Consider the following 7,755-nt stretch of genomic DNA (forward strand, 5'->3'; position numbering starts at 1 on the left):
GTCTCCTGTGGGGTCACTGCTCCTTCCCCCTGGGTCCTGGTGCACACAAGACTTTGTGTGTGCCCTCCAAGAGTTCAGTCTCTGTTTCCCCAGTCCTGTCAAAGTCCTGCAATCAAATCCCGCTAGCCTTCAAAGTCTGATTCTCTAGGAATTCCTCCTCCCGTTGCTGGACCCCCAGGTTGGGAAGCCTAATGTGGGGCTCAGAACGTTCACTTCAGTGGGTGGACTTCTGTGGTATCAGTGTTCTCCAGTTTGTGAGTCACCCACCCAGCGTTTATGGGATTTGATTTTATTGTGATCACACCCCTCCTACCATCTCATTGCAGCTTCTCCTTTGTCTTTGGATGTGGGGTATCTTTTTTGGTGGGTTCCAGCATCTTCCTGTCAATGGTTGTTCAGCAGTTCTATTGTTTACATTTTAAAAACAGCTTAGTTGGGGTATGACTGACATACAATAAACTGCATGCATTAAAGTATGCAATTTGATACATTTTGACATATGTATATGCCTGTAAAACCATCACCACAATCAAGATAATGAACACAGCACAATTAGAATTTCATTATGAAAATATATATGGCCTAGAAGGAACTACTCTACAATGCTCAGATTATTTATATTTATAAAATTTTATTTTACTCTTTTGAATGTAGTTTCAAATTTTTCTGCAATGTGCACGTGTTACTTTTCTGAGCAGAAAAGTAAGTGAGGAAAAGTTAGTGACAGTGACTGAGGGTGAGTGGCAGAGTGGTAGGTCAGGAGATTGTACCTTATGGAAACCAAGGAAAGAGAAATTCTTAGTAAGGAAGGCTCAGGAGTTTTAAATCCCATATATTGGATAATTAAGACTCTACCAGAAAGGATCCAGAGTTTTTTCTGTGGCACATCAACAGTGGAGATAGAAAATAGTGGGTTAAGGAATAAATGGATTGGCAGAGTAGAAGAGGAGGGGCCCAAGCCCAGCTGGCAACATAAGTGTTGACCATAAGGAGGGACACCTCTTCCCCTGAGATCAGAAGTAATGGAGCTAGAGAGAGGGGAAGGTGTTAGAATTTCACGTTGGAAGGTGGAGAGTTGACAGCTGCACTTTTGCCTGTGATAAAAGAGGCAACGTTTTGTCCTACCAATAATGTGACTTAAATGGTGTGATGGAAGACATTGGTGAATTTTGTCAGTGACAATTAGGAAGTGGCTGGTATGAGCAATGTGTACTTGCATTGAATAACTGATGAAGGACCATTGTTTGAAATTGTCTCTATTTCCTTGTTTTGATTTATTTTATCAGAAGAGGAAAAGTGAGTTGTGAGATTAATTCAGTGCTGGAGAAGGGGGAGGTGGGTAAACAAGGAAACAAAGAGTTAGGTAACAGATGCTTTATTATTGGAAAAGCAATTGTTAGCTGGAATATAAATTAGAGGAGTGCCTGCTGTTTAAGAAAAGCATAGGTTATTTTTTATTTTTGGTACATAGTTGATTTTGGTCTATTCCAACTTGGATTATCACATTCTCCTTCCAGCTAATGCTTCACCCAATATTTAGTTCACATTTTTTTAACACTCCATGTGCTAAGCCATTTCATTTTTACAATGGAGTAGTTAAAATAGTTCTTGTGTTTCAAATCAAATGCCGGAAGCAGTGTCTGCACACAATAAGCATTCTACAAATGTACCAAATAGATGACCAGACATTCCTGTGCATCTACAGACGTATATAAAACAGGGCATCATTGAATAATGGCTTTGAGATTCTTTCAGATAGACCCTAATAAGTAAAGGCAGAGTAAACATTATCTGTGGTAGATACTCGGGAAGAAAACTAATTTATAAGTATTCCAGTGTCTCCAAATGGAGGTATAGCCCACCCAACCAAATCAATGACAAATCTGGTGGTATTGTCAGTTCTACCCAGATCAGATGACAGTTGCAAATAGGTGTTATCTAGTGAAAACTTCCCACCATATTATGCTTGCTTCCTTCAGGCCTCTTCATGTTTTATTAAAGTCACTAAATAAGTTGCCATTTCCTTAACTTGGCTCTTGGAATGTTCTAAAGTTTGAGAGTCATTGCTTTTCAGAGAGCACGTGATGTTACAGAACTTGTTTACCAGCACTAGGTATTTCCTTGGAGGCTTGAGCTTTAGAGAGAGCATATATTTATTTCCACCAATCATGAAAGCTAAAGGAAATTGTCAATGACTAATGTTAAACAGCCTTAATATATTTGCACAACCCCAGATCTAGTGTTCACTGAAGATCGTTTTTGGCAGGTTTTTTTTTTTCTTTTTGTGCTTCCTATCTCTACTTTCCTTATTAAAGCTATCTTCATCATCGAAGATTCACTGTCTTGAATTTTTATTCTGAAAGATGCCAGCCTATTGTTGATTTATAGAGTATTTCTGTGCCTAAGTTTTAGATCTAAATTTCATCCTTTTATCCGGGAGGAGCTTCATACAGTGGCTGGGTGAAGTGACTTCCATATTCTTGCTAGAGCGATATCTCACTGAAGGCTCTTGACCCTTTCCATGCCTCAGTTTCTTCATCTATAAGATGGTAATAATATGCCAGGTTTATCCTACAGGACTTTTCAGGGATTCAATAAGATTTTTATGGAAAAGCACTTTGGAAAGAATTCAGGATGAATGGATAAATATATTTTATATATATATATATATATACACAAACATATATACATGTATATATACATATACACACACACACACAATGGAATATTACTCATCCCTAAAAAAGAATGAAGTTCTGTCATTTGCAGCAACGTGGATGGATTTAGGAAATATTATGCTTGATGAAATATGTCAGACAGAGAAAGACAAATACTGTATGATATCACTTATATGTCCATGCAAGTATGTTTAGGGAGGGAGGATGACAGCTAAAGTCAGTAAAGGGATCATGGGAGGATGATGAGTGAGTGACCTTACAGATTCAGAACATACAATTGTTCATGAAGGCTGTAATGGCATCAGGGAGGTTTTCTGTCTTCAAATAAAGGGACAGGTGAACAGGTAACTGAGTTCATGCAGCTTAAAGAGAGCACTTGAAGGGCAGGGAAAGAGCTTGAACGTGGCAGTGACAAATGAGGGCGTGGCAACAAGAGCTCTCTCCTTTACCACCCTATGTTACTGCCACCCCTTAGGAGGCAGGACCAGGACTTGATTATCAGATTTCTGTGTATGTCTCCCCAGCTATGTGGTTTAAAAAACAAACGTGGGGGGCTTCCCTGGTGGCGCAGTGGTTGAGAATCCGCCTGCCGATGCAGGGGACATGGGTTCGTGCCCCGGTCCAGGAAGATCCCACATGCCGCAGAGCGGCTGGGCCCGTGAGCCATGGCCGCTGAGCCTGTGCGTCTGGAGCCTGTGCTCCGCAACGGGAGAGGCCACAACGGTGAGAGGCCCGCCTACCACAAAAAAACACAAAACAAAAAACAAAACAAACGTGGGTAGACCGTTATGATGGGAGTGAGAAACCTGTAGGTAGTTAGTATCCCCAGTTAAGGGGCATAGAGCAGTGCTCTTAAGAGTAGCAAGATGTTGTTTGACATTTAAAAATAGACCTAGCTCTACCAATTAGTCTGTTCTGCCCATGGTAACCTTATTCAATGCTATGGTGGTAATCATTTCTGGAAAGCTTTGACATATTTTATCATTGAACTGCCAGGTTCACACTTAGCTGTAATTCATTCACAGATAAGTGTGTCTTGTTAACCAAATTATGTTGACTCCCTTGGAAATCTGGTGTGAGGACTTTCCTGTTTCCTGTCTTCATGTGGTTTTACGGTCTCATGACAGACCATTAGCGTGATGAAAGATTGATTATTTTCTTGGGTGCCAAAGTGTAATTTGGCCCATTTTCATTTTTCTTTTTCATCAGCTGCAGAATCATATGCATTTATCAAAATGGGTGTCATCTGTTTTGAAATTCATGAAGTTAGATTGCACACTTGTCAAACATTTTTTTCCTGGCATTGACAAATACATCAACATCAAGCTTTGCTTAAACTGTTTAGAAATGGAGATGTCCAGGTGAAAGAATGGTGGAATGAAAATGAAAGACTAGGGCCTGGAAGGGCTCATTCATTCCACTACCATTTTTGAATGCATTCGGTACACACAGCAAATTGCCAAACATGGACTGAAGCCTGCAGGGGTTGAAGGAATGTGAGGCTGACTCATTTATTGGCAAATATTTAGTGCTTACAGTACTCGGCACTGTGCTAGCCACTGGAAACAGTAGCAACAACACCAGCAAAGTCTCTGCCCTCATAGAACTTATATTCTAAAGAGTTTATATGAGATAAAAGAAAGGCACTGTTTAGCCCTTATCCTCAAGGATCTTATAATCAACTTGGAAAGAAAAAAGTAAATGCACTAAGTTAAAATTTCAAAACAATGCAAAAATGGGGCAAATGAGTAAAGAATGCATTTCAGATGTAGGAGATTGAGGCAAGCACAGTAAAAGAATGACTCCACACTGCCTCTGCCGGAGACTGGCTAGGACACTCCTCTAGGAAGTCACTTCACTGCCTCTGTTTCCCAGAGCGGTGCTCCAGGGACAGTTTTGCTGCTGATTAGAGCTTCTGACTATCCATCTTGAAGGCCATTCACAATGAGTAATCTGGAAGAAAGGCAATCTCTGAATGCAAGTTCAAACAACTACAGCGAATATCATACTAACTAGTGATATATGTGTTCCTTTAAATTAACTAGATAAGACTGTTTCCACTGGAGTTAACGTGGTATTAGAGGTTGTAAGCAATGCAGCAGACAAGGGTGGTTTTAAGAATCAAAAGGAGGAAGTTAAATTGTCATTATTTTCAGAAAGTATAATTGTTTACATAGAAAATTCAAGAGACTCAGAAAGCTATTAGAACTATTAAGAAATTGCAACAAGTTTAGTGGATAAAAATAAAATTTAAAAATCAACAATATTCTAATACATCAGCAACAGCCAATTAGAAGATGTAATTTTAAGAATGCAATTCATGAGACTTCCCTGGAGGTCCAGTGGTTAAGACTTCACCTTCCAATGCAGGGGATGTGGGTTCGATCCCTGGCCGGGGAGCTAAGATCCTACATGCCTCGTGGCCAATTAACCAAAACATAAAACAGAAGCAATATTGTAACAAGTAAAGACTTTAAAAAATGGTCCACCTCAAAAAAAAATCTTTAAAAAAAAAAAAAAAGGAATGCAGCGTGCGGGTGCCCGCCGAGCCCCGCCAGGTGCTGGATCCCAGAGTGCCCGGGACAGGGCCTGAGGAGTGGGCACCGGGCCGAGGCAGCAAGCGGTAAGCAGCGCAGATGGCGGGCGCTGCCTGAGGCGACAAGGACCGCGAGCGAGACGGTAAAGAACAGGTCCAAGAAAAGCTCGAAGAAAAACAATCCCATTAGTAGCAGCAGCAGCAGCAGCAGCAAGTTGCCTCCAGTTTGTTATGAAGTAATTACCTTGAAGACTAAAAAGAAGAAGATGGCTGCTGATATATGCCGCCGAAGAAAACCAGGCAACTCCAGCAGCACCACTGTCAGTCAGTACCACCAGCAGAATCTCAGTAACAACAACCTTGTTCCAGCCCCGAATTGGCAGGGTCTTTATCCCACCATTAGAGAGAGAAATGTGGTGATGTTCAATAATGATTTGATGGCAGATGTACATTTTGTGGTTGGGCCACCAGGTGGGACTCAGTGGTTGCCAGGACACAAATATGTTTTAGCTGTTGGGAGCTCCGTGTTCCATGCAGTGTTTTATGGAGAACGTGCTGAAGACAAAGGTGAGATCCGTATACCAGATGTCGACCCTGCTGCTTTTCTCGCTATGCTGAAATACATCTATTGTGATGAAATGGACTTGGCTACTGTCACAGTCTTGGACACTCTTTATGCTGCCAAAAAGTACATCGTCCCTCACCTTGCCCAGGCCTGCGTCAATCTCCTGGAGACCAGCCTGAGTGCCAAGAACGCCTGTGTCCTCCTGTCCCAGAGCTGCCTGTTTGAGGAGCCGGGCCTGACCCAGCGGTGCTGGGAGGTGATGGACGCCCAGGCCGAGCTCAATCTCAAGTCTGAGGGGTTCTGCGATATTGACTTCCAGACACTAGAAAGTATCCTCCGCAGGGAAACTGAATGCCAAAGAAATTGTGGTTTTTCGAGGCAGCTCTCAGCTGGGCTGAAGTGGAATGCCAGCGACAAGATCTGGCTTTGAGCATTGAAAACAAGCGCAGAGTCCTCGGGAAGGCGCTTTACTTGATCCGCATCCCGACCATGGCCCTGGACGATTTTGCAAACGGTGCTGCGCAGTCCGGAGTCTTAACTCTGAACGAGACCAACGACATCTTCCTCTGGTACACCGCGGCCAAAAAGCCCGAGCTGCAAAGCCCGCAAGGGCCTCGCTCGTCCCCCAGCGCTGCCACCGTTTCCAGTTGTGCGCCTACCGGAGCAACCAGTGGCGCTACCGGGGCCGCTGCGACAGCATCCAGTTCGCCGTCAACAAGAGGGTGTTCATCGCGGGCTTCGGGCTGCACGGCTCCAGCTGCGGCTCGGCCGAGTACATCGCCAAGATCGAACTCAAGCGGCAGGGCGTCGTCCTGGGGCAGAACTTGAGCAAGTACTTCTCAGACGGCTCCAGCAACACCTTCCCCATGTGGTTTGAGTACCCGGTGCAGACTAAGCAGGACACCTTCTACACGGCGTGTGTGATCCTGGATGGCAGTGAGCTCAGCTACTTTGGACAGGAAGGCATGACGGAAGTTCAGTGTGGCAAAGTCACCGTCAACGGCACCGGGGTGCAGGGGGGGCAGATCCCCGAATTTATATTCTACTCTTGAGCACGCTTCCCAGAGCAGTGTGGGCTCTGAGGTGCACACCACGCTCCTACTTGCTTGATGCTTAGCTCACCTGCAGATATGCGATCAGCACAGGTAATTTGTAACGAATGGAGCTGTAGGCAGGTTCTAATTTCTTTCAACCTTTTAATTATGTACAGGCAAAAATGCAGCATTCAGCTTTTAACTATATGCCTAAAAGAGCCAAGTTCTCATCAAGGCTTGTGGTTCTTAGAGTTGCCTTTATACATCTGGGGAGATTTTGAGTTCTTTTCCAACTGCCCCGCTGACGTCCCAGTTTTGTCCCTCTTAGGAAAATTTTTGGATCACTTCAAATTCTCTTTTGGGCTTTATTTTAAGTAGGAATAAATAGTCTAAAATAACAATAACAAGAATTATTTTTAAACAGAACCCCTCCCTCCCCCCAAAATGATAAACCTCATTGTACAATTTTGAAAGACGTTTTGCTTGATAATAAGTAATAATTTAGAAAGGAGACAGTAGTCATGTTTACCTTCTTATTTTATTTCCTTTTAAATATTTTACTTTGGGGCATTGCTTTTTCTTAAATCCTAAATTCGTAAGATTGTTAAATTTTAAACTGCAAAGTGTCAATGTAAAGTAAGCAAGTAAGAAATTGCAAGTTTTAGGTCATGACTTTTGCTACAAACAGATTTATATTCTTTTAGTTTAGAAGACAAAATATTGCAGTACAGAGACTTCTTTTAGAAGTGACTAAATTATAAAATTTTATTGTCATTAGAAAAAAATTGCAGGCCTATTAATTTAAACTAAAATCGTTTTAAAAGGAAGCCTAAAAAAGCCCCATAGAACAAATAGTTTAATTGATGGCATATTATAATACAGAGTTTGAAAAAGTCAAACTCTTTTTCCCCTGTTTAGCTTCTGATCCCTGCCATTTGCAGG

At 42.3% G+C, this 7,755-nt stretch overlaps 1 pseudogene; it reads left to right on the plus strand.

Moving 5' to 3' along the window:
- The first annotated feature begins 5,246 nt into the window (after window positions 1-5,246).
- LOC102978305 (BTB/POZ domain-containing protein 3-like) lies at window positions 5,247-6,831 on the plus strand (annotated as a pseudogene).
- The last annotated feature ends 924 nt before the right edge of the window (window positions 6,832-7,755 follow it).

Source organism: Physeter macrocephalus, chromosome 21 (assembly GCF_002837175.3).
Source record: "Physeter macrocephalus isolate SW-GA chromosome 21, ASM283717v5, whole genome shotgun sequence".
NCBI classification, from domain to species: Eukaryota; Metazoa; Chordata; class Mammalia; order Artiodactyla; family Physeteridae; genus Physeter; species Physeter macrocephalus.